This window comes from Schistocerca nitens, chromosome 9 (genome assembly GCF_023898315.1).
Source record: "Schistocerca nitens isolate TAMUIC-IGC-003100 chromosome 9, iqSchNite1.1, whole genome shotgun sequence".
NCBI lineage: Eukaryota > Metazoa > Arthropoda > Insecta > Orthoptera > Acrididae > Schistocerca > Schistocerca nitens.
This window is the reverse complement of record NC_064622.1, coordinates 401,913,739-401,939,577: the sequence shown is the minus strand read 5'-3', so window position 1 is coordinate 401,939,577 and position 25,839 is coordinate 401,913,739. Positions and strand designations below refer to the sequence as shown.

Genomic DNA, 25,839 nt, shown 5'->3' with positions numbered 1-25,839 from the left:
GACGCATGGTGGAGCACGCGTGGCATGGCTGCCTCCGTCAACGAAATTCTTATGCGCGAAATCAGCTTCACGGAGGGCGTTAATAGGTTATGGGAAGGTGGTTTCTCAATGGCAGCTCACGACCACTGAGTTTTACTTTACGGCCCTGCGGGAACTGTCCGCTCAACCACCTACACCAGAACGCCAGACAGCCGTCCACCGAGTCAAGGAGAAGCTGGTACAACTTGCGATGCTAAGGATGGCGGGTACGTTGATACGCGTGAGGTCGCAGGATTGCTTGCCCAACGAGATCTGGTTCAAATGGCTCTGAGCACTATGGGACTTAACATCTATGGACATCAGTCCCCTAGAACTTAGAACTACTTAAACCTAACTAACCTAAGGACATCACACACATCCATGCCCGAGGCAGGATTCGAACCTGCGACCGTAGCAGTCGCGCGGCTCCGGACTGAGCGCCTAGAACCGCTAGACCACCGCTGCCGGCCCCAACGAGATCTCCTCGATGCATTATGCGATAAAGGAAAATACGAAGAATGTTAATTCACGAGATCGATCTTGGTGATGGCCGTCGCTTTTCAACACAAAGGTGAATAGTACAGGCGTTCACGGATCATTTTAGCAGATTCTATGCGAGCGACGGGGAGGGCCAGAGGGACCTGGAGAACGCCCTGAAATAGATCCCAGACGCGATGCGTGTGAACGGCGAAGGGGACGTGTTATCTGAAATTACGTCTGAGGAGCTGAAGGAAGCGATTTCACGAGGTACCTGCAACAAGTCCCCAGGTCCAGACGGATTCCCGTTGAAATTTTACCGTACCTTTGTGACCATTATGACACCGATATGGTTATGCATGTTTAATGAGTTTCTGCGGCAAAAAGTACCGGTTCCCATTAAATTCACGGAAAGGCTCATGATCCCAATACCCAAAACCCGTGGTGGCAAACGGCCTTGTGATTATCGCCCCTTGACCCTCCTTAATAGTGACTACAGATCTTTATGCACATACTGGGCAGCCGCATCAAAACGTCTCTGGCGGATTGAATACAGACCGATCAGACTTGTCTTGGTGGCATCAGTAATGTACACACAGCCTTGGGAGACTAACGTGACGTCATCGCCCTCGCGGCTGCATGCCACCTCCGGGAGGTACTGGTTGCTGTAGATTTCTATCATGCTTTTGATCGAAAGGATCATGCGTGTAAGGTGCCAGGACATGGGCACTCACAAGTTTGCTTACCAACATTAGTATTAATAATAAATAATTAAAAATTATTAATAATAATGGGACTGGCAAGGGCATCAGATCATGACTCTATTGAATTATGATAAATATGAGGCACTCTAGAGCAGTATTCCCTGCATGTCTGCATGATTGAGCCACTAACTTACAGCGTTGGTGAAAAGTATCGGTAGTTGAGGATTGTGCAATGTAAAGTCTGCAGATGGCCGTAGCTCGCCGGGCCGCCGTGGGCGGCAGGTAGCGCTCACCGGAAACGCGGGACAATACGGACCTTTTGGGGATAGCCCGGCATCCGGAGCCATTTGTGCTGGGCAACACGTGGCGAAGACGGGACCTACTCGATCATTGGCTAGATCTCAGAAATGCCGTTGGAGGGATTTCGGCGATGATAGAGCGTTCAACATTGGCCGAAACTGAGTATTCTTCCGCCGCGTTTTCGTACGCGTGGGAGACGAGAGAATTGTGGAAGGACTTCGCCTTCAGCCATTGAGCGGTACGGACTTGGAGACGGCGTCTTGGCCATCGTCTTCGAAGGGAGATATACGGTCCGTATCGCAGCATTGCACCAACGCGTGTTCCGTGCAGAGTTCTGCGGTTAGAGCTCTTTGTGTGCTCAGAAGTGAGATTTTCACCAACGCCTTACCACTTCCAACAACCTAGAAGTTCTCGACCTAGAAGTTATCCTCGCGAGGTGCCGAGTATTTATCAACGCAGCTGCCGGTAATAGGGGCGCGTAACTGCAAATTGTTAATGTGCCATTCTCAGGTGTGTGTGGGTGGACAAAGAGATTCATATTTTCTTTGTAAATTTTGTCAGTTGTGGGGAATATCAAATTAAAATGCCAATATTACGATCGAATTATCGACTTCATTGTAACTAGCATTTACCCTGTCCTAGTAAGCTTTACATGTACTCTAGTCACTGCACAGCTTGCACAGACGGGAAGGAAAGAAGGTTTGCAGTCTTCTATGTAAGCGACGGACTGATAAGCTTACATGTGTACTTGCGGCGGTGATGAATAGTATGGGTGTCTCGCCATTATTGACCACTGTAGTGATGCGGCTGTTGCACCGCGCCAGATCAACGACGATGATCAACGGAGGGAGAACAGAGTATTTTAAGATCTTAGATCAGTCAGACAAGGGTTGCCCCTTGTCGATCCTCATATATGCGATCGCCTTATGACCGTGCCCCGAGGGCCTTCGCCGCCGTCTTACCGGGATCTCCCTGCGGCATCTATCATTCAAATGTAGAGCATACGCGGATGACATTGTGTTCCTCGTCCGGAATGAGGGGGAGACTCAATCAGCACTGGATTGGCTACAGACGTATGGGATGGCAGCTGGCAACGAGGTCAACTTCCGAAAATCACAATTCATGAACGTGGGGCGTGGAGGAGACCCAGGATCGGAAGGACCATCACCTGTGGTGCAAATCCTCCGATGTTTGGGTATCACCTTTCATAAGGAGACGGCAGGAACGACTGCGGGACAACTACCGACGACTGTTGCTCAGTCAGCACGTCAGTACAACTAAACGCCCTACGGTCGATGAATATGCTGAGCGAGTGTCACTCGTCAACCCTCATCTCGCTCCCATGATGTGCCACCTGACACACCTTCTCCCCTTGACGTGCACGATGGCTATGAGGATTTAGGCGGCTTTTGGGTACTATGCAAGCCTGTGATAGCTCTTTAAGGTAGGGTACAACACGATTACCATCCCAGTGCGAGAAGGGGATGTTGGGTTTAGTGAGCGTTTACGAGAAGGCGCGTGCCGTGTATATTAATACTATGCTAAAACGGTGGCACAACAGCATTCACTTGCTTACGGGGACGATCATCGAAGAACTAGTACCGACATAGCATCTTCCCCAGGTCAGTGTCGGCCATATATCGCCCCCGTTAATCTATGTGCGCACGTTCATCGTTGAACACAGTTACATTCGAGAGCGTTTATCGACGTCACGACATTCGACATCGTAGGACGTGTACCATCTGCTTCTTCGACAGATCGCCCGGAACAGGGTGGAACGGAAACATCCAGCAGTTAATTTGCACGTTGCGTGGCGCACGGTACACCACAAATAGCTCTGAGTACTATGGGACTTAATAGCTGAGGTCATCAGTCCCCTACACTTAGAACTACTTAAACCGAACTAACCTTAGGACATCACACACATCCATGCCCGAGGCAGGATTCGAACCTGCGACCGTAGCAGCCGCGTGGTTCCGCACTGAAGCGCCTAGAACCGCTTGGCCACCGCGGCCGGCACCTACATACAACAGTCAGGTCAACATGGTACATTGTAGTGAACCGGAAATACCCAACGAATGACAAAAAGTACGCAATACATTTAGCGGATTCGCTCATGTGTCAGCAATGCAGCATGCTGCATGCGGACGAACACAGAATGGTCTGCGGCGAGGCATTGGCTGTCTGGACTCTAGCAAGGAAGTTAATAGCGTTCATGTGGCGCACTATATATACAGCAATGCCGGCCGAGGTGGTAGAGCGGTTCTAGGCGCTACAGTCTGGAACCGTGCGACCGCTACGGTCGCAGGTTCCAATCCCGTCTCGGGCATGGATGTGTGTGATGTGCTTAGGTTAGTTAGGTTTAAGTAGTTCTAAGTTGTAGGGGACTGATGACCTCAGAAGTTAAGTCCCATAGTGCTCAGAGCCATTTATATACAGCAATTTCTTCCGACATAGTATTTTTTCCAGAGGAAAAGTATTTTTCGCGTCATTAGAAAAACGCTGTGTCGTGGATCACAGATATGACGGTCCATTACAAATATCGAAAAACACATCTGAGCGTACTGGATTAGTGGTAATACTTGCAAGGTGGACACAGAAACTGCTACGGCTACGAAAGTACAAGGACTGGTATGCCAATTTCCTAGGAACGGTATTTACGGACCCGCCATATACTTGGGGTGTGCTGGGTGCGCAAAGATGAGCGGCGGTGCTGCCGTTGTGAAACCGACAAAGTAAGTGATCTGCTAAGGAAATCTACGCCGAGTATGCGACCCAGGAAGAACTAACACTAGCACAGTTAGCAATGGAATGTTTCTTCGAATTTTGTTTTAATATCTATAAATACTTTTTTAAAGGGTGCCGGAGGTGGCCCCACTTTGTTGTTATTTCATGCTGCGCTGTAGGACGGCATCGAGGTTCCTGACAGGAAAGTTATAATTTATGAGGACGTAATATGGTTCTGTGAATAATACAGGTTTCTGTTTCCCTACCTTTCTTTAAAAAATGGTAGAGCACTCGTCAGCGTGAGGCAAAGGTAAAAATTAATAATAATAATAAATTTTTAACAGAATAACGACTAGCTGATCAGATCCGTGTAATAATCAAAAATAACAGGATACCCCAGTCAGAATTAGAAAACATCAAACAACAAGTACAACAAATACTGGAACAAAATAATGTGCAATCAGAAGAAGAAGAAAATACAGTAGTGGACTCAAACATCCCAGAGCAAACAAACAAAGAACAACACGCATCAATTAATCAGAGGAAAACGAAATCTTAAGACAGCCACCAGAACAAGCACAAATAGAACACGAAGTGACACATGTTAGATATAGAAGAAAAACTTCAGCTGACATATATAGAATACAAAGACACAAATACAGACATCAGACCATTCTTGCATAGATCGCCAAGTAACCCACAAGTCGAAACAACAATAAAAACTATCAACACAATCATACACAACAAAATAAATGAAAACACAACTATGGAAGAGTTACAACTACTGGTTTATATAGGAGCACTCACTACACTAAATACACACATTAGGCAGAGATCAGAACCAACCAACACACAGAAGAAACCCACAAAACCAGCATGGCAACACAGGCTACAGATCAGAATAGAAAAACTGAGAAGAGACATCGGACAGCTAACACAATTTATAAGAAATGAAATGTCAGAAAAAAAAGAAAAAGGTTAGGTAAAATCTCACAACAAGAAGCGATAGAGCAATTAGATGAAAAGAAACAGAAATTACAAGCATTGGCCAAACGACTTAGAAGATACAAAAAAAGTGAAAATAGAAGGAAACAAAACCAAACATTCAACACAAACCAAAAGAAATTTTACCAGACAATAGATAACACACACATTAAAATAGACAATCCACCAAACATAACAGAAATGGAACACTTCTGGAGCAACATATGGTCAAACCCGGTACAACATAACAGGCATGCACGGTGGATACAAGCAGAAAGAGACACATATAAGTTGATACCACAAATGCCTGAAGTGATAATTTTGCAACATGAAGTCACCCAAGCAATGAATTCTACTCACAATTGGAAAGCCCCTGGAAAAGATAAAATAGCAAATTTCTGGCTAAAGAAGTTCACCTCAACACATTCACATCTAACTAAACTATTTAACAGTTACATTGCAGACCCATACACATTCCCTGATACACTTACACATGGAATAACTTATCTGAAACCTAAAGATCAAGCAGACACAGCAAACCCAGCTAAATATCGCCCCATAACATGCCTACCGACAATATACAAAATATTGTCTTCAGTCATTACACAGAAATTATTGACACATACAACACAGAACAAAATTATAAATGAAGAACAAAGAGGCTGTTGCAAAGGAGCACGAGGATGTAAAGAGCAACTGATAATAGATGCAGAGGTGACATATCAAGCTAAAACTAAACAACGGTCGCTACACTACGTATACATTGATTACCAAAAAGCTTTTGATAGTGTACCCCACTCATGGTTACTACAAATATTGGAAATATACAAAGTAGATCCTAAATTGATACAGTTCCTAAACATAGTAATGAAAAAATGGAAAACCACACTTAATATCCAAACAAATTCAAATAATATCACATCACAGCCAATACAGATTAAGCGTGGAATATACCAAGGAGACTCATTAAGTCCTTTCTGGTTCTGCCTTGCTCTGAACCCACTATCCAACATGCTAAATAATACAAATTATGGATACAATATTACTGGAACATACCCACACAAAATAACACATTTGCTATACATGGATGATCTGAAACTACTGGCAGCAACAAATCAACAACTCAACCAATTACTAAAGATAACAGAAGTATTCAGCAATGATATAAATATGGCTTTTGGAACAGACAAATGTAAGAAAAATAGCATAGTCAAGGGAAAACACACTAAACAAGAAGATTACATAATGGATAACCACAGCGACTGCATAGAAGCAATGGAAAAAACAGGTGCCCATAAATATCTAGGATACAGACAAAAAATAGGAATAGATCATACAAATATTAAAGAAGAACTAAAAGAAAAATATGGACAAAGACTAACAAAAATACTGAAAACAGAATTGACAGCAAGAAACAAGAGAAAAGCTATAAATACTTACGCTATACTAATATTGACCTACTCATTTGGAGTAGTGAAATGGAGTAACACAGATCTAGATGCACTCAATACACTTACACGATCACAATGCCACTAATATAGAATACATCACATACATTCAGCAACAGAAAGATTCACATTAAGCAGAAAGGAAGGAGGAAGGGGATTTATCGACATAAAAAACCTACATTATGGACAGGTAGACAATTTAAGAAAATTCTTTCTAGAACGCGCAGAAACTAGCAAAATACACAAAGCAATCACTCATATAAATACATCGGCTACACCACTGCAATTTCATAACCACTTCTACAACCCTTTAGATCACATAACATCAACAGATACGAAGAAAGTAAATTGGAAAAAGAAAACACTACATGGCAAGCACCCATATCATCTAACACAGCTACACATCGATCAAGACGCATCCAATACATGGCTAAGAAAAGGCAATATATACAGTGAGACGGAAGGATTCATGATTGCAATACAGGATCAAACAATAAACAACAGATATTACAGCAAGCATATTATTAAAGACCCCAATACCACAACAGATAAATGCAGACTTTGCAAACAACAAATAGAAACAGTAGATCACATAACAAGCGGATGTACAATACTAGCAAATACAGAATACCCCAGAAGACATGACAATGTAGCAAAAATAATACATCAACAGCTTGCCTTACAACATAAACTTATAAAACAACACGTTCCCACATACAAGTATGCACCACAAAATGTACTGGAGAATGATGAATACAAATTATACTGGAACAGAACCATTATAACAGATAAAACAACACCACATAACAAACCTGACATCATACTCACCAATAAAAAGAAGCAATTAACACAACTAATCGAAATATCCATACCAAATACAACAAATATACAAAAGAAAACAGGAGAAAAAATTTAAAAATACATCCAACTGGCTGAGGAAGTCAAGGACATGTGGCGTAAGGATAAAGTTGACATTATACCAATTATACTATCAACTACAGGAGTCATACCACACAATATCCACCAGTACATCAATGCAATACAGCTACATCCAAATTTATATATACAACTACAGAAATCTGTAATTATTGATACATGTTCAATTACCCGAAAGTTCCTAAATGCAATACAACACATACCGTACAGTTAAGAGGAAGTGACGCTTGATCAAGGTCCGCGTCACTTTCCATTTTTAACCAGACTTAACGTCTGAGAAAGTAAAGAAATAATAATAATAATAATAATAATAATAATAATAATAATAATAAAAGAAGTTGGTAGGGCATGACATTCTAAATCTCAGGGTCGTTGGTTCGAGCCCCACGTTGGGCGCTAAATTTTGACTTCACTCAGGATACTTTACTGTTCTTTGTAAGAGCACGTTGTTTATAACACATAAGGCTGATGTGACGTAGAACAATTTTGTTCCTCAGTTACGCAGACTGACAACTGTCGCTGATAGCAGTCGGCTGTGAACTGCGTGACTCACTAAGAGCAACGGTATGCGGACGGCTAACGGCTGTAGAGGAAGAACAATCGAATATGGACACCTGCTTATCACATACAGAGAGGTGGTTGTATGAGAAAAAGACACAATGTGCTTGCAGGACGTCAAATCCGGTTTCCTATATTACTGTTTAATAAGGTAAGGGGATGACTAGATTTGCCAGGAGCACGAAAGTAAGTGTCCCCACCAGGAAGATTACTTTCTTGTGGCTAGTTGACCCGTGCATCGAGAAATCCTTCAAACGGGAAAGCTCATAATTCAGTACTGTTCTTTTGCTTGGTAATACCAAGTAATGGTTTCCTCCTGGTTCCTGGAATACGCAGTGTCTTGTTTCCTGTCGGTTCTGGAGCGGCCACAGGTAAATGCTAAGCAGTTTGGTCAAGTATACTGCACTATAAAACGAAATTACGCATTATCCTTTTTATTGGCTGCATAACACCTCGTTATCGCATATTCGCATTTAGTTGTGAATTTTGGACGTTAGAAGCGAAGATTTCGTACTGACTGCATTCCAAACAGCAGTCACCGAAATCTGCATTCGATACCTGACGAAGGCAACATGAGAAGTTGTCGAAATACTGTGTGAAGTGAAAATGATAACTTTGCTATAAACCCAGAAACCCTGTGCGCCGGAATGGAAACTGCCGCTGCTTGTAAAATTAAGGAAGAGATTTGTTTTATGAATGCGCAAAACACTCGAATAAACTATAACCACATCTTCGAGGTTCACAGGACTATCCACAGTGAACTAAGTTGGATACTTCGCAAAGGTGGTCCTCTGCTTCTCTATAAAAAACCATGACGTCTTTGCCAGCAAGTCAGGTGGCGCTTCAGTTAAGGCAATGGGCCCATTTTTAGGACGAGCAGGTTTCAAATCTCTGCTCGCCATCCTGGTACACACTGACCGCCAGAACATTATGACCACCCACCCAGCAGCCAGTATGTCCACCTTTGGCGCGGATATCAGCGGCGACACGTCGTGGCCTGGAAGCAAAGAGGCTTTGATAGGTCGCTGGAAGGAGTTGGAACCCCATCGGCACACGAAAGTCACCTAATTCCCGTAAATTCAGAGGAGAGGAGCTGTGAGCTCCAGCGCTACGTTCAATCATATCCCTGATGCGTTCGATCGGGTTCAATTCCGTCAAGTTAGGGTCCAGCACATCAACTGGAACTCGCCACTGTGTTCCTCGAACCACTCCATCAAACTCCTAGCCTTGTGACATGGCGCATTATCTTGTTGAAAAATAGCGTCGATGTCGTGAAACTTGATCGTCGTAAAGGGGTGTGCGTTGTCTGCAACCAGTGTACGATGCTTCTTGGCCGTCATGGCCAATGTGAATGTTCTCCATAGCATAATGGAGTCATCGCCAGCTTGTTTCCGTCCCGTATTACAGATGTCTATGAGCTGTTCCTCTGGAAGAACGACGGATTCGCGCACTCCCATCGGCATGATGAAGGTATCGGGATTCATCAAACCATGCAAAGCTCTGCCACTGCGCCAACGTCCAGCGCGGAGAGTCACGTGTCCATCTCAGTCGCAGTTGCCGATGTTGTGTTAAAATTGCCACGTGCATGGGTCGTCGGCTGCAAAGGGCCCATCGTTACGAGTGTTCGGTGCACTGTGTGTTGAGATACATTTGTACTCTGGTCAGCATTTAAGTCTGACGTTAGGTCCGCCACACAGGTCGCCGCCTTTCCTGTTTTACCAGTCTGCCCAGCCTACGACGTCCGACGTCTGTAATGAGATGTGGCCGCTCCAACCCCATGACGCCTGGACGTTGTTTCACCTTGGTTTCGCCACATGTTGAAAACAGTAACAACAGTACTCCTGGAACACCCGAAAAGTCGTGCAGTTTCCGAAATTCTCGTGCCGAGCCTCCGGGCCATCACACTCGACCGTCGGTCAAACACACAAGGGGAAGCCACGACGTTTGGATCGCGGATTTACTGCAAACTTCGTACACTCGTAGTACTCCATTAGGACAACAAAATGTGTAGGCAGTAGCGCATACTTCTCAAGCGTTATTGAGAAAATCTGAAGATAATTTCGATCGTCAAATATATATATACCTGGGCGTGGCCGTTTTTTACCAGGAAGCGCCGGCAGCCGAGTGGTTAGCGTTCAAGTTCTCATATTGCACTGCAAATTTTTCTTTTTCTTCATTAGATGAATTTTCAGACTTGATGCAGAGCTTACACTGATCCTTCTTCGGGGTAAAAAAAAAAAAAAAAAAGCCAGATTAAATTCTCTGGTAAAATTGTGTAACACATGAGGTAATCTCCATACCCCAACTTTTCTTCTTCGCAAATCTTTTTGTAATCTCTATAAAGGTCACTTATTGTTTTACCACCTTCAATGCAATGTTTAGAAGTTCTGGCACGGCAGTAATGACTAGGAATCTTCGGAACTGAGCTGATCTGCATTCAAATGTATTCTTTTATTTCTGATGACACAGTCGGTTGTTTGCCATGTTTTCCCCGTAAATCAGTGGAAATAACTCCTCCTTGAGCAGAATTTCTCTTTTCCTCAACAATTCGAGCATTCGTCCGCTTATATCTAAAGTAGCAGAAAAAAAACTGTTTACAAACTCTTGCTTTTCCACCATTATGATAAAAATGAAAAGCAGTGTAAAGACGACGCCGACTATCTTCCTTCTGATAGCGGTACCTTGGCTGCACGGTTGTCATGTTAGCAGCGATGTTATCACGGTGCCTCTATAAGTCTCACATTTTCCAGTACTCTTGAAAAATATTTTATCTCTCTCGATCAGAAAATGTTTTTGAACAACTCGGCCGACTCTTTTCCCTACATGGGAACACAACCTATGACCAACTTAGACACACAAGTGATGACAGTTTCTGCATGACTTGACCATCATTTTGCAGGACAATGCTCAAGCACTTACAGTGCAAGCTGTTACTGATTTGTTTGACTGATGGGGCTGCTAAGTGCTATACCAGCTACTGCACTCCCCTGACTGAAGCCCTCGTGAGTTCAACTCGATTTCTAAACGGAAGAAAACACTTCACGGTATTCTCTTCAGAACTGCTACAAATTCGTCGGGCATCAGACCGCACCGCTCGAACTGTCAACACAACTGGCACTGCTAAGAGTACCCTACGACTTCCACATCGCTGGGAACGGTTATACACAATGCTGGTGACTACTCTGAATGTCAGTAAAACTTTAAAACATGTATCTATTTTGTACGAATTGTAAATTCTACAGCAAGTATGGTCGCCAGCGGCTACATTCCATGTGTAACAACGTATGAAAACTTGTGACAGGGCTACCTCTGAATTCGTGTGCTCATTTCCGATTATGTTTCGCCAGACTACCCCGACTTTCATTGTCTGTGGCTTCCCTACTGTCCCTTTCGTAAACCAGTTTCTTGCTGCAGAAGAGACAAAGTCCGTCGCCTGGGACAGAAGATTGAAACGTAACAGCCCATTAAGGTATATTTAAAATGAACGTTTCCCAGTCTAATTCAGGATTGCACATGTAAACAAAATACGAAATTCATCCAGAAAAACTTATAACTGAGAAAATAACTGTTTAATCTATTTCAGTTCAAAGTGTAGAATCTCTGTATATGAAGGGAATAATTCCCATGAAGGGAGAGCCTAGTAATTAATGAAAAATATAAATGTATTATTGTAATTTCTTATGTGAGAGCTTATTCTCGAAAGAAATAACAGACATGTACTAATATCATAGTGTACTTACTGTACTGAGCAGACATACGGTTGTATATGTATTTTGTTTTTTCGTATAAATTTTAATTGTCAATCAAATGTTCATCTTAAACAATGCCGAGGATTGTTCGGGATTGTTAAGAAAATATAAATAGTGAATGCCATGTTGGCAGGGAGATTTTTTTTTTTTTGGTGGGGTTTAAGGGCGCTCAACTACTGAGGTCATTAGCGCCCAGTCACTGTTGTTAGAGCACATGGAATCTAGTAAAACTCAAGGGGATGGGGGGACACCAGAAAGACCTGACAAAGATGCAGATAAAATAAGTAAAAAGGTTAGATGTCTTTGGACAAGCCAGTCAAAGTTATAAAACGCAGAATACGAGCAGCTGCTCGAGCGTCATCAGCTAAAATATCTGGTAAAGTAGATGGCAGGGACAGGACAACACGAAATTGACTAAAACGGGGACATGACAATAAAACATGGCGCACTGTTAATGCCTGACCACAAGGGCACTGCGGGGCTGGGTCACCGGAGAGCAGGTAGCGGTGGCTAAACCGGCAATGCCCAATCCGCAACCTGGTCAGAAGGACCTCCTCTCGCCGAGATGGTCGGGAGGAGGTTGTCCAAGCAGTTGGGAGCGGTTTTACTGCCCGGAGCTTGTTTCCTTGGAGGGATGACCAAGCATCCCACCACAACGACACAAGCCTCTTACAAACATCCCCACGAACGTCAGATGACGGGACACAATGGGAGGCTGGCCGAGGCAGGAGGACTACAGCCTTGGCTGCAGCATCCGCAGCCTCATTCCCAGGCACTCCTACATGTCCGGGAACCCACAGAAAGCCGACAGGAGAACCATTATCAGCGAAAGAATGGAGGGACTGCTGTATCCGTTGAATCAAGGGATGGACCGGATAGGGAGCTCCAAGGCTCTGAAGAGCACGGAGTGAGTCAGAGCAGAGTACATACGATGAATGGCGGTGGCGGCGGGCATACTGAACGGCCTGATGGAGAGCAAAAAGCTCGGCCGTAAAGCTCGAACATTGGTCGAGGAGTCGGTATTTAAAGGTGGCGGCCCCGACGACAAAGGCACAGCCGACACCATCGTCAGTTTTGGAGCCATCGGTGTAAATAAAGGTGTGACCGGCAAGTCGAGCACGAAGTTCGACAAACCGTGAGCAATACACTGCAGCCGGAGTACCCTCCTTTGGGAGTGAGCTGAGGTCGAGATAAATATGAACCGGAGCCTGGAGCCAAGGTGGTGTCGGGCTCTCACCCTCTCTGAAGGTGGTAGGGAGGGCAAAATCCAATTGTCGAAGCAGGCGACGGAAGCGGACTCCGGGGGGCAGCAGGGCAGACACATACAACCCGTACTGACGGTCGAGAGAATCGGCGAAGAAGGACTGGTAAGAGGGGTGGTCGGGCATAGACAACAGCCGGCAGGCATACCGACACAGCAGTACGTCGTGCCGGTAGGTCAATGGTAATTCGGCAGCTTCAGCATAAAGACTCTCGACAGGACTAGTGTAGAAGGCTCCGGTCGCAAGACGTAACCCCCGATGGTGGATGGAGTAGAGACGGCGTAAGAGGGATGGCCGAGCGGACGAGTAGACGAAGCTCCCATAATCCAGCTTCGATCGGACTATGGACCGATACAAGCGAAGCAAGACAGTGCGATCCGCTCCCCAAGACGAACCGCTAAGAACTCTGAGGACATTAAGGGAACGTGTACAACGGGCCGCCAAATAAGAGACATGCGGAGACCAACACAGTTTCCTGTCCAACGTGAGCCCTAGAAACTTAGTTGTTTCCACGAATGGGAGAACAATGGGACCGAGATGTAAGGATGGCGGAAGGAACGCTTTATATCGCCAAAAGTTGATACAAACCGTCTTCTCTTCAGAGAACCGGAAGCCATTTGCCACGCTCCATGAGCAGAGGCTGTCTAGACAACGCTGAAGGCAGCGCTCCAGGAGGCATGTTCTCTGGGCACTGCAGTAGATCGCGAAGTCATCGACAAAGAGAGAGCCTGAGACATTAGGTGGAATGCAATCCATAATTGGATTGATCGCGATGGCAAAAAGGGCTACGCTCAAGACGGAGCCCTGAGGCACTCCGTTCTCCTGGAGGAAGACGTAGGACAATACGGAACCCACACGTACCCTGAACTTTCGATCCGTTAAAAAGGAATCAATAAAAAGGGGCAGGCGACCGCGTAGGCCCCACCTGTGCATAGTGCGGAGGATACCTCCTCTCCAACAGGTATCATAAGCCTTCTCCAAATCGAAGAACACGGCTACCGTTTGGCGCCTTCGCAAAAAGTTGTTCATGATGAATGTCGACAAGGTCACAAGGTGGTCAACAGCGGAGCGGCGGCGACGAAAGCCGCATTGGACATTAGTAAGTAGCCGTCGAGATTCAAGAATCCAAACTAACCGAGCATTAACCATGCGCTCCATCACCTTACAGACACAGCTTGTAAGAGAAATGGGGCGGTAACTAGAAGGAAGGTGTCTATCCTTCCCGGCTTTGGGTATAGGAACAACGACGGCGTCACGCCGACGCATTGGGACCTGACCTTCGGTCCAGACGCGATTGTAGGTACGAAGAAGGAAGCTTTTTCCCGCCGGAGAAAGGTGTGCCAGCATCTGAACGTGAATGGCATCTGGCCCCGGAGCAGAGGACCGGGACAGTGCAAGCGCAGGTTCGAGTTCCCGCATAGTAAAGGGGGCATTATAAGTTTCCAGATTCAGCGAGTGGAAGGAAGGTCGCCGAGCCTCTTCTGCCTCTTTCCTGGGAAGAAAGGCAAGGTGGTAATGAGCGGAGCTTGAAACCTCCGCGAAAAACCGGCCGAAGGCGTTGCAGACAGCCACAGGATCAACGAGGACCGCATTACCTGAGGTCAGGCCAGGTACCGAGGAGTGGGCCTTAATGCCCGACAGCCGGCGCAGGCCACCCCATACGACAGAAGAGGGAGTAAAACTGTTAAAGGAGCTGGTGAAAGAGGCCCAACAAGCTTTTTTGCTATCTTTGATGACTCTACGGCATTGCGCTCGGAGTCGTTTGTATTCAATACAATTCGCCAACGTAGGATGGCGGCGAAAGGTGCGTAAAGCACGTCGTCGAGCACGGATAGCGTCCCTACAAGCCTCGTTCCACCAGCGGACGGAAACGCGACGTGAAGAAGAGGTAGTACGAGGAATGGAACGTTCGGCAGCATTGATGATAACAGCCGTGAGGTATTCGACCTGACTGTCACAACTGAGAAAATCGTGGTCCGGAAAGGTCGCCAGGGAGGAGTAAAGTCCCCAGTCAGCTTTCGGTATGTTCCAGCTCGAAGGACGTGGGGATGGGGTGTGGTGCAGGAGACGAACGACACAGGGGAAGTGGTCGCTTGAATAGGTGTCAGAAAGGACATACCACTCGAACCGACGGGCAAGAGTGGTAGAACAGATCGAGAGGTCCAAGTGGGAGTAGGTATGAGTAGAGTCCGAGAGGAAAGTCGGGGCGCCAGTATTGAGGCAGACAAGATTGATATGGTTGAAGACATCCGCCAAGAGGGAGCCTCTTTGACAGGATGCAGGAGAGCCCCAAAGGCGATGATGGGCATTGAAGTCGCCAAACAATAAAAACGGCGGGGGAAGCTGAACGATCAGGTGCATCATGTCAGCCCGACTAACAGCAGATGACAATGGAGTGTAGATGGTACAAACTGAAAAAGTAAAAGCAGAAAGAGTAATACGGACAGCTATTGCTTGGAGTGGGGTGGTCAATGGGATGCTATGGTAATAGACATCGTCTCGAACGAGCAACATGACCCCACCATGACCTGGGATACCGTCCACAGGGGTGAGGTCATACCGCTCTGAGGTATAGTGGGTAAAGGCAATACGGTCAGTCGGGCGCAACTTGGTTTCCTGGAGACCAAGGACGAGCGGACAGTGCAGGCGGAGGAGCAGTTGTAATTCCTCCCGATTAGATCGAATACCTCTTATGTTCCAATGTAACAAGGCCATCGCTAGTCAAAAAGTTGGGGGAACGAGACGGGGGAAGAGCTGGTCACCTCGACGGCAGCGGAGGGCCAGGTTGCGAGGGAACAACGCTACAACCGGCGGGAGGCGGATCCGGTTCCATCGAGTCGTCGCCAGCTGCGGCCGCTGTCCCTGGTTGTGTAGGAGGGGCAGCATCATTTGCCGACGAGAGGCCAGCTGAGCGCCTGGCAGCAGAGCGTCCTGGCGAAACTGAGGACGGCCGGGAGCAGCGACTCACGGATGGAGCGTCAGACGAAACGCGCCGGGGTGGAGAGGGGGATAGAGACTTCTTCTCGGAGGCCTTCTTGGAAGGCCGAGGAGGCACGGGGATGGTGGGCTGGACCCGAAGAAGGTCCTCAAGCGCGGGGTCCGTTTTGGAACGCCGGACCTCGGAAGCTGGGGTCCAGAACGTTTCCCCGATGGACGCCTGAGAAGAGGATCGCTTCTCAGGTGGCGGGGGGAGAGGAGGAGGAGGAAGGGTGGCCCCTGGGGCAGAGAGGGCGGGGGCCACGGGGGAGGAGGATTTGGAAGGGAGGGATTTGGGAGGCGGAGGCAGAACCCCCTGATGGGCGGAGGAGGCGGAGGGGGGACAGGATAGGGGTGAGGATACCGCGGAAGGAGTGGACACAACTGAGGCAAACGAAGTGGTCAACGGCACGGGATGGAGGCGGTCATACTTCTTCCTGGCCTCAGAATAAGAGAGCCGATCCAAAGTTTTGAGTTCTTGTATCTTCTTCTCCTTCTGATATGCGGGGCAGTCTGAGGATCTAGGCGAGTGGATGCCAGGACAATTAACGCACCGAGGTGGTGGGGTGCATGTATGTTCCTCACGAAGAGGACGTCCACAATCGCCACAAAGGGGCTCAGCCTCACACCGTGACGACATGTGCCCAAAGCACAAACACCGAAAACAGCGCATAGGAGGCGGGACGTAGGGTCGCACGTCGCACCAGTAGCACATCACCTTTACCTTCTCCGGGAGAACGTCCCCCTCGAAGGCGAGGATAAAGGCCCCGGTGTCGATGCGACGGTCTTTGGGGCCGCGCTGGACTCGCCGGACGAAATGCACGCCTCTGCGCTCCAGGTTGGCCCTGAGCTCCTCATCAGATTGCAGCAGGAGGTCCCAATGAAACATAACCCCCTGCGTCCTATTTAGTGCCAGATGCGGGACAATGGACACTGGGATGTCCCCTAGGCGGTCGCACGCCTGGAGCGTCGCCGACTGTGTGGCGGAGGTGGTCTTTATAAGAACGGACCCCGAACGCATCTTACTGAGAGCCTCAATTTCCCCGAAGATGTCCTCAATGTGCTGAACAAAGAACATGGGCTTGGAGGTGGCGAACGTCCCCCCATCGGTTCGAGAACAGACCAAATAGCGGGGGAAGTACTTCGCCCCAAGCCGGCGGGCCTGTCCCTCCTCCCAGGGAGTGGCCAAGGGGGAAAGGGCAGGAGAACCAGAACTAGAAACGGTACCTTTTCTTTTGAAAGACTCGGCCGCAGAGCGACCTGATACGTGTTGACGTTTCATCTGCGAAACGTCCGCCCCGATACCACCCACTCCGACCAGGGGCTCTCCCCACGGGCGCCACCCAGCCTCAGCAAGGGCCACCTGGCAGGATGACCGTTGCCGGTAGTCCTGATGCCCCAAGGAGACGGGCATCTACTCCTTGGCCGACGTGGGGAGGGTGCAGCTCAGGTATCGGCAGTACGATCCCTGTGTTGTCAGGGAGCTACAACCTAGAGGGTACATGACGACCCCACCACAACGGGCTGGCTACCGTGCTGGATTTCTGGTGCCATGGAAAGTCCATCATGATCGTAGGTGCAGATGGGGACGCACTATGGGCGTAACTTATACAACCCATCAGGCGTTTAGGTCCAATTTGAGGAATAGTGGGTATGGTTACAACGCCGGTACAATGCTGAGTGCCAAGGTCTTAGTACACTGAGGACCAGTGGTACACCACGTAAGGCGTCCTTCCCCAAAAGGCTCGTACTTCTGTAGAATTTTGAAAAATGGAGGTCAAACCCCAAGGGGGACCATCACATGGAGGGCCGAAACGGTTGAAACTCCTTTTAGTCGCCTCTTACGACAGGCAGGAATACCTCGGGCCTATTCTTACCCCGGACCCGCAGGGGGATTGGCAGGGAGAGTCAGTCTGGTTTTGGGTTTTGAGCAGTGAGCATGTAGCTGCTCGTTTTGTATTGTTTGCCTGTGTAATAGTACTTTAATATTGTTTTTAAGGTAGAATAAATGTGTTTAAAAAACTTAATACAAGATTGATTTTCAATTTTAACTTTTTTGAAGTTGGAATTTTACAGTAACTGTCTCCAGGACTTATGCTGCGACAGATTGCCTGATACGATGAGTAAAACAACCCCTAAGAACTTTATAAGATACTAAGGTGGGTGCGATCTGCTAGGGAATATTGTCAATCAGAGCTCCACTGCTGACCTAGTACAGTTACTTCCATCAAAAATCCAAGCGCTACTGAATGTCGCTAGCAGCTGTATACCTAATGTGTCGGCTACATCAGCGCATTGCGAATTTTTTTCCTTTCCTTTTCCAGGCTGCAGTAGCTCTCTCATTCGCTCTACACTGGACATTTTAGGTTTTCTGGATTCGTTTCGGCGCGAGCTTTCCTCTGACTCGCGTTTTCTATAATTACAAGCATAATTACGAATCGTACGAGACGACGTCTTTCATTGCTTTGTAATTTTCAGTCTAACATTGATTTTCATTTATATTCCGATGAATATTTTTAGTGTCTCGCTCTGGGTCCTAATAGGGCTTCGTACGCTCTTCACAGTGTCACTCAAAAGTTCTAACAAAACGTATTTCCACACTATACAAATTTGTTACTTCACACAAAGCTAATTTGTAACAATCAAGCACATGCGCTATACTTACAAGATAGCGCCACAGAGAAATGAGATGCACGCGACCAACACGTGAAGACATGATCTCTCCGTTGAAAGCTCGACCACGGTTTACGTATTATCTGTCTCGTAATTATGAGCGATTCAAATCTGACGATATTTTGTCACACAACAAAGTTCGAACGACGAGCGAGAAGCCGTTTTCACGTCACACTACAAATTGCAGTAGGACAAAAAACAGAAGCTGTGTGCTCGCTCCTCATTCTATTGAAAATGTTATTGGAACATTTAATGAAGATACGCCATGAGTAACCTCGGTTCTCTGAAATTACTTACTTAATTCCAAAACACTGTGAATGGAAAAGTGATGGTACTCAAAAACGAACATCTTGAATCTCTACACACTACTACTAACGACAAATCACAGAAAATAAATGAACACACTTCCGAGACTTTATGGAATTATAAAATTTTCTTAAAATTCATTCCATTTCCTGGAGATACTACTATTGTCAACTTCGGGGGGTATTCTTTGTTCGGAAATGAATAACATACTGGCCACGCAAACAAATTTATTAACATATTTTCATCACTGAAGCATAAAATAAACAAAAACTTCACAATAGCTGGCTGTCCGGCCCATATTTTGCACAGCTGCCCGCCAGCAGGGTGGCGATACTTATTAATGATCGTTGTCGAAACAGCAGTACTGCAGGTTGGTTGGTTCGTTTAAGGGGGGAGGGGGGGAAGGGACTAAACTGCTTGGTCATCCGTTCGTTTTTCGTATAAAACAAGTCCACAAGGGACAGAATAAAAAAAGCCACAAAATCTGGAGAAAAAAAAACCACAAGAACTACAGAACGGCAACAAACTCTACAGTGGACAAAATAAGACAAGAAAACCACAGAGAGACGCAGATTTTCAATTTCTTTGTTATCTACACATTTAGAGCAGAGGGATTTAAATAGTTCCGTGTGTTTGTTCATATTAATTACCAGTAACATTTGAGATTTTGCAAAAGTAGATGGCTGAGCTTGTTCCTGGTTTACAGCTGCTTATTAAAGAGTTTCTTGCTGTAAAGTTGTACTTCATCCCCCAACCACATAAACCTTCTCCAGTACTTGCAAGACTATTCTTCGCATACGAGTTCTCGGAAGTGGATCTTTCGTTCTCTTACTTCACGATGTCTGTGTTCCATCCCTGTATTTCAGCAGTGGAATGAGGAAACACTTCTACTGCGGAAGTACATGATACAGTTTTACCTGTTCTTATTGTCTCTACATGATAAGTTGAAAGATGACTTCACACCACTAAAAGTAATACAGTCACTGAACTGTCCCACAGAATCCGATATTAAATTTACAAAAATTGCGACATAGCGATGATAATTGCATTGCTCAAAAATGAAATTTGAAAACATGACAAACATTAAGTTTGACGATGTCTTGCTGTGCGTTCAATACCTACAATCCAAGAGTGTAAGTGTTCTTGATTCTAAGCTACTGGAACATTACGTCAGCTGAGATAATTGTGGCACAGAAATAGATTTAACTTTAGATGAAAAATGGTGTAAATTCTTCAACTGCATACAGTCTGCATGCTCTTAATGTTTTCGTGGACTTTTTAAAACTTGCAAGTTCCATTTCTCCAGTCCAAGCTATAAAGCGAAATATGAAAGGTTTTTTTCCTAAATGACATCTCGACAAAGGAAAGAAACCGCATCTTGTAACATACAATTAAGGGGGATTGTAATTGTGACATACAGTTTCAAGGAACAGTTTTACAATTACATCCTAAAAAAAAAAAATCACTTCTCATCAAAATTGGTGCCAGTGACAAATACAAATGTAACACAGCTTCAGCTGTTAGGAGGTTCTCCATTAAAACCAGGCACGCAATTCTTTTGTTTGACGCTGATAATTATTTCAATACTTGTATCTATTTTCAAAAGGTTTCTCCTTTTTAAAAACTGATCTCTTCCACATAATTCATGTCCAACTTTTGTTTTCATCTTCATATAGTAGGTGCATTTGTCTTCTGTGTAGAGAGAGTTGCACAGCTCTAAATGAATGTTACGGGATTGTTCCGTGCGGGAAGTGCCGACACTGCATAGTGCCACTACATGTTCCTGCCCAAATACCAATCATTAGGTAATCTGAAACAGAATTATATTGTAGAGGGCACGAAAACATCAACAGTTGTCCCTGAGTTTCATTCATCTCAGATGATAATGTGGAAGGAAAGTTACTACGTCATAGGGAAGTACACATCAGAAGAGAATAAGAAGCGCTCTCTCTCTCTCTCACACACACACACACACACACACACACACACACACACACACACACACAAACGCGCGCGCGCAAGGAAAAACATTGCACAATAAATTCATTAAAATATCTCAGAAATTAAAGAACGACATTGTATCTAATTACTAAGAAAACTTGCAAAAAGTTTGTATCACGATAACGTGGGGTTCCTACGCAACAGGAAACACGATAACAAAGCGAAAAACTAAAAATTAATAGCCCCATTATGTGTGCTGCTTACGTGTATCTTTGTCTTCTATTTCGATAACACTATAAAGTATGTCCCTAAGCCAGTTATTAATGTGAATAACTCGAAATGTGTGTTACGTGCTACAGCACACACTTTGATAAGACATTAATAACAGAAATTCTTCCTGTTTTCGAATTCCTCTCACCCCCCCAACTCCACACTCTCCCACCTCATACCGTACTTTTCAGTAAGCATACTATGATAAAAGAGGCACCACACACGAGGTTTCCGTAGTGTAGTGGTTATCACGTGCGCCTCACACGCGCAAGGTCCCCGGTTCGATCCCGGGCGGAAACACGGTTCGTATTTTAATTTTTAATGCTTGGTATATGAATTACATGGGCTTCGAAACAATGTTCTACGTAGGCCTTACCACTATAACTGTAAAGTTACTACGAGATTCAGAAGGCACGCAATGATGTTGCTTCATGGTGTAAGAGTATTTAGAGTAACTTGTTGACTGAACAGTGGTGCTGAGAATTTGAGGGAAAATGGTCAGGTTTCGAGGGATTTACTGGCGTGCAGATGCAACTGATTTTGTGACCTGAGCAGTGCTGGAAACTTAATGTCGCAGGAGGTCGGATCTGACGTAGAAGCATAAGAATGATTAGTGCAAAAGAGGAGGAGCTCTACAAAGGAAATTCCATCCAGGCAGAAAGTAAGGAAGTTGCAGGCGTTTTAGCAAACGAAACTGACTATTAATTGCAGCATGAAGCTGAAAGAAGGCTCTGTAATGTTTACTTAGAAAGCGAGAAGTAAACGACTATGAGAACAGAAAAGAAATGAACAGACGCGTACATATATCATGGAGTTTTTCTAGTAAACTAAACAGGGTTTTCAGAATTAAGTTTATGATATTTTGAAATCGGAGGTTTTCAAGCTGAGTGAAATACAGTTTTTAACTGGCCGCAGTAAGACATGAAATTTTAAAGAGAAAACCATTCGGAAGCTGTAGGACGCGCAGTGAGCAAAGGAGAGATGCATGTTGGCAATTACAAGAAAAACGAACAAGTGGGTCTGTAGTTGTTGGCTGTCTGCCCGCCTGTGAAGACGTGTGCCGCTGCTCCATTGTGCTTCGCATGTATCGAGGCCTTCCCAGCCGCCGAGCCCACGTTCGCCACCTGCTGGCTTCCGCGCCGCGCTAGCCGTAGTTGTTCGCTGCCGTCATTCATTGACGATTTGGTGAGTCCACAGTAAACTTGACTACGGATAACCGGTCAAACGCCACGCCGCAACTCCATTCCGATAGTGAATACGCAAGGCCAACGCCATTCGAAACAGAAGAGTGGGTATTCCACGAACTAAGGATAGAGGAAGGACGAATTTGAAGAACTGATGCCTGTCTTCACAGTATTCAGCCTTTTCATATAGTTGACACTGACATGCTGTGAAACTCTGGTGACCACCCAAGGTGGATACGAAAATTTAAACACTGGGACGCGACGTCAAGATCTCGTTCGCCGTGTACAGTCTGCCCTTCGAGGTGCCGGACGACGAAGTCTCACGATGCCCAAGACTGTATGGAGACGCGCTTTCCGTGAACTGCGATTTCTGGGGTGCGGGATAGAGGTACAAAGCCGGCTCAGGCGTCAGGTCCTTCGCAATAGTGTTAGAAAGCATGTGCCGTCTTTCGTAATGATCCGAGGAGACGGGTGGTGGTGGTGCAGTACAGCGGCTAGCCTCAGACGTACTCAGTATACAATTCCACGGAGCACATGGGAGCAAACTGCCTAAGGAGCAAACGACCGGCGCAATTGCCACGCACGGAAGGCACGAACGCTCCGCAAGAGAATGGCAATGCCAGCTACTAGGGATGGGCAAACTGCGATTTTCCGATATCAGTGATTTCTGTGAATGCTACTTTTCGGTAACTGCAATTCTTAACTGCGATTTGTCACAATTGTTGTTGTTGTGGTCTTCAGTCCTGAGACTGGTTTGATGCAGCTCTCCATGCTAATCTATCCTGTGCAAGCTCCATCTCCCAGTGCCTACTGCAACCTACATCCTTCTGAATCTCCTTAGTGTATTCATCTCTTGGTCTCCCTCTACGTTTTTTACCCTCCACACTGCCCTCCAATGCTAAATTTGTGATCCCTTGATGCCTCGGAACATGTCCTACCAACCGATCCCTTCTTCTAGTCAAGTTGTGCCACAAACTTCTCTTCTCCCCAATCCTATTCAATACCTCCTCTTTAGTTACGTGATCTACCCACCTTATCTTCAGCATTCTTCTGTAGCACCACATTTCGAAAGCTTCTATTCTCTTCTTGTCCAAACTAGTTATCGTCCATGTTTCACTTCCATACATGGCTACACTCCATACAAATACTTTCAGAAACGACTTCCTGACACTGAAATCTATACTCGATGTTAACAAATTTCTCTTCTTGAGAAACGCTTTCCTTGCCATTGCCAGTCTACATTTTATATCCTCTCTACTTCGACCATCATCAGTTATTTTGCTCCCCAAATAGCAAAACTCCTTTACTACTTTAAGTGTCTCGTTTCCTAATCTAATTCCCTCAGCATCACCTGACTTAATTAGACTACATTCCATTATCCTCGTTTTGCTTTGGTTGATGTTCATCTTATACCCTCCTTTCAAGACACTGTCCATTCCGTTCAACTGCTCTTCCAAGTCCTTTGCTGTCTCTGACAGAATTACAATGTCATCGGCGAACTTCAAAGTTTTTATTTCTTCTCCATGGATTTTAATACCTACTCCGAATTTTTCTTTTGTTTTCTTCACTGCTTGCTCAATATACAGATTGAATATCATCGGGGAGAGGCTACAACCCTGTCTCACTCCCTTCCCAACCACTGCTTCCCTTTCATGTCCCTCGACTCTTATAACTGCCATCTGGTTTCTGTACAAATTGTAAATAGCCTTTCGTTCCCTGTATTTTACCCCTGCCACATTTAGAATTTGAAAGAGAGTATTCCAGTCAACATTGTCAAAAGCTTTCTCTAAGTCTACTAATGCTAGAAACATAGGTTTGCCTTTCCTTAATCTTCCTTCTAAGGTAAGTCGTAAGGTCAGTATTGCCTCATGTGTTCCAATATTTCTACGGAATCCAAACTCATCTTCCCCGAGTTCGGCTTCTACCGGTTTTTCCATTCGTCTGTAAAGAATTCGCGTTAGTATTTTGCAGCTGTGACTTATTAAACTGATAGTTCGGTAATTTTCACATCTGTCAACACCTGCTTTCTTTGGGATTGAAACTGTTATATTCTTCTTGAAGTCTGAGGGTATTTCGCCTGTCTCGTACATCTTGCTCACCAGATGGTAGAGTTTCGTCAGGACTGGCTCTCCCAAGGCCGTCAGTAGTTTTAATGGAATGTTGTCTACTCCCGGGGCCTTGTTATAATTAAGTATCACAATTAACGAATTCACAACTTGTATCCTTGCGCCATTTCTGCGACTTCTCGAATTTTTGCTACTCCTGCGACTTGCGCGATTTCTGCGACTTGCGCGATTTCTGCGACTTGCGCGATTTCTGCGACTTGCGCGATTTCTGCGACTTGCGCGATTTCTGCGACTTGCGCGATTTCTGCGACTTGCGCGATTTCTGCGACTTGCGCGATTTCTGCGACTTGCGCGATTTCTGCGACTTGCGCGATTTCTGCGACTTGCGCGATTTCTGCGACTTGCGCGATTTCTGCGACTTGCGCGATTTCTGCGACTTGCGCGATTTCTGCGACTTGCGCGATTTCTGCGACTTGCGCGATTTCTGCGACTTGCGCGATTTCTGCGACTTGCGCGATTTGTGCGACTTGCGCGATTTGTGCGATTTATCGTCGTAGATGTTACACTGCCATCAGTCGCAAGTGAGAAGTGAACTGTGTCAATGCAACCCAGAAATACGTTCTCGCCTGTATAGCCGATTATTTGTGAGGGCCTAATGTAACGTTTCAGTAACCCAACTGACAAACAGTTGCCTGAAATGGTTTTATTAATATTTTCAACGATTATTCCTCAGTTGTTACATGATATACGGAAGATACGCTTGCCCACAGACAAAATTTCATCTCAACGAAACCATCAGCATTAAGTCTGTTTTACGTATGTTCTTTCTTTGGCTTTAAACTAATGGAAAAAGGGTGAAAATATTGATAGTGTGATGTTGACAATCATAACACAAATTACCACACACGACCATAGGTGTTCATGTTTAGAATACGGATTCTGACCACATTGTTACGTTCACAAGTATCTGACCCACATTATCGGTCACTCGATATAGCGATATTTCAGAACATCAGTGACAGCACAACTGGCAAATTTGCCACACCTCCTTTACACCGTCTTCTTCAGAAGTAAGGTTAGTTTCTAAGTTTGTGAATGCACGTAGGGGGATCGTTTGTGCGAAGTGTGAAACCTCCCCCCACTGAAGTGCTTCCATTACCAGAAGTATTAGCAGTTGTGTAATGTGAATTATATTGCTAGTAATTAGTAGCAATATAAAAGTTTAATAATCCTCGTCATTTTCGAGACGCAGTTTCCAGC

General features: G+C 45.6%; 1 non-coding gene across 1 annotated transcript; it reads left to right on the top strand.

The window, feature by feature from the left end:
- Positions 1-21,556: 21,556 nt before the first annotated feature.
- Positions 21,557-21,629, top strand: Trnav-cac (transfer RNA valine (anticodon CAC)). Its single transcript has one exon. It is a non-coding gene; the product is annotated as a tRNA-Val (tRNA).
- Positions 21,630-25,839: the final 4,210 nt, after the last annotated feature.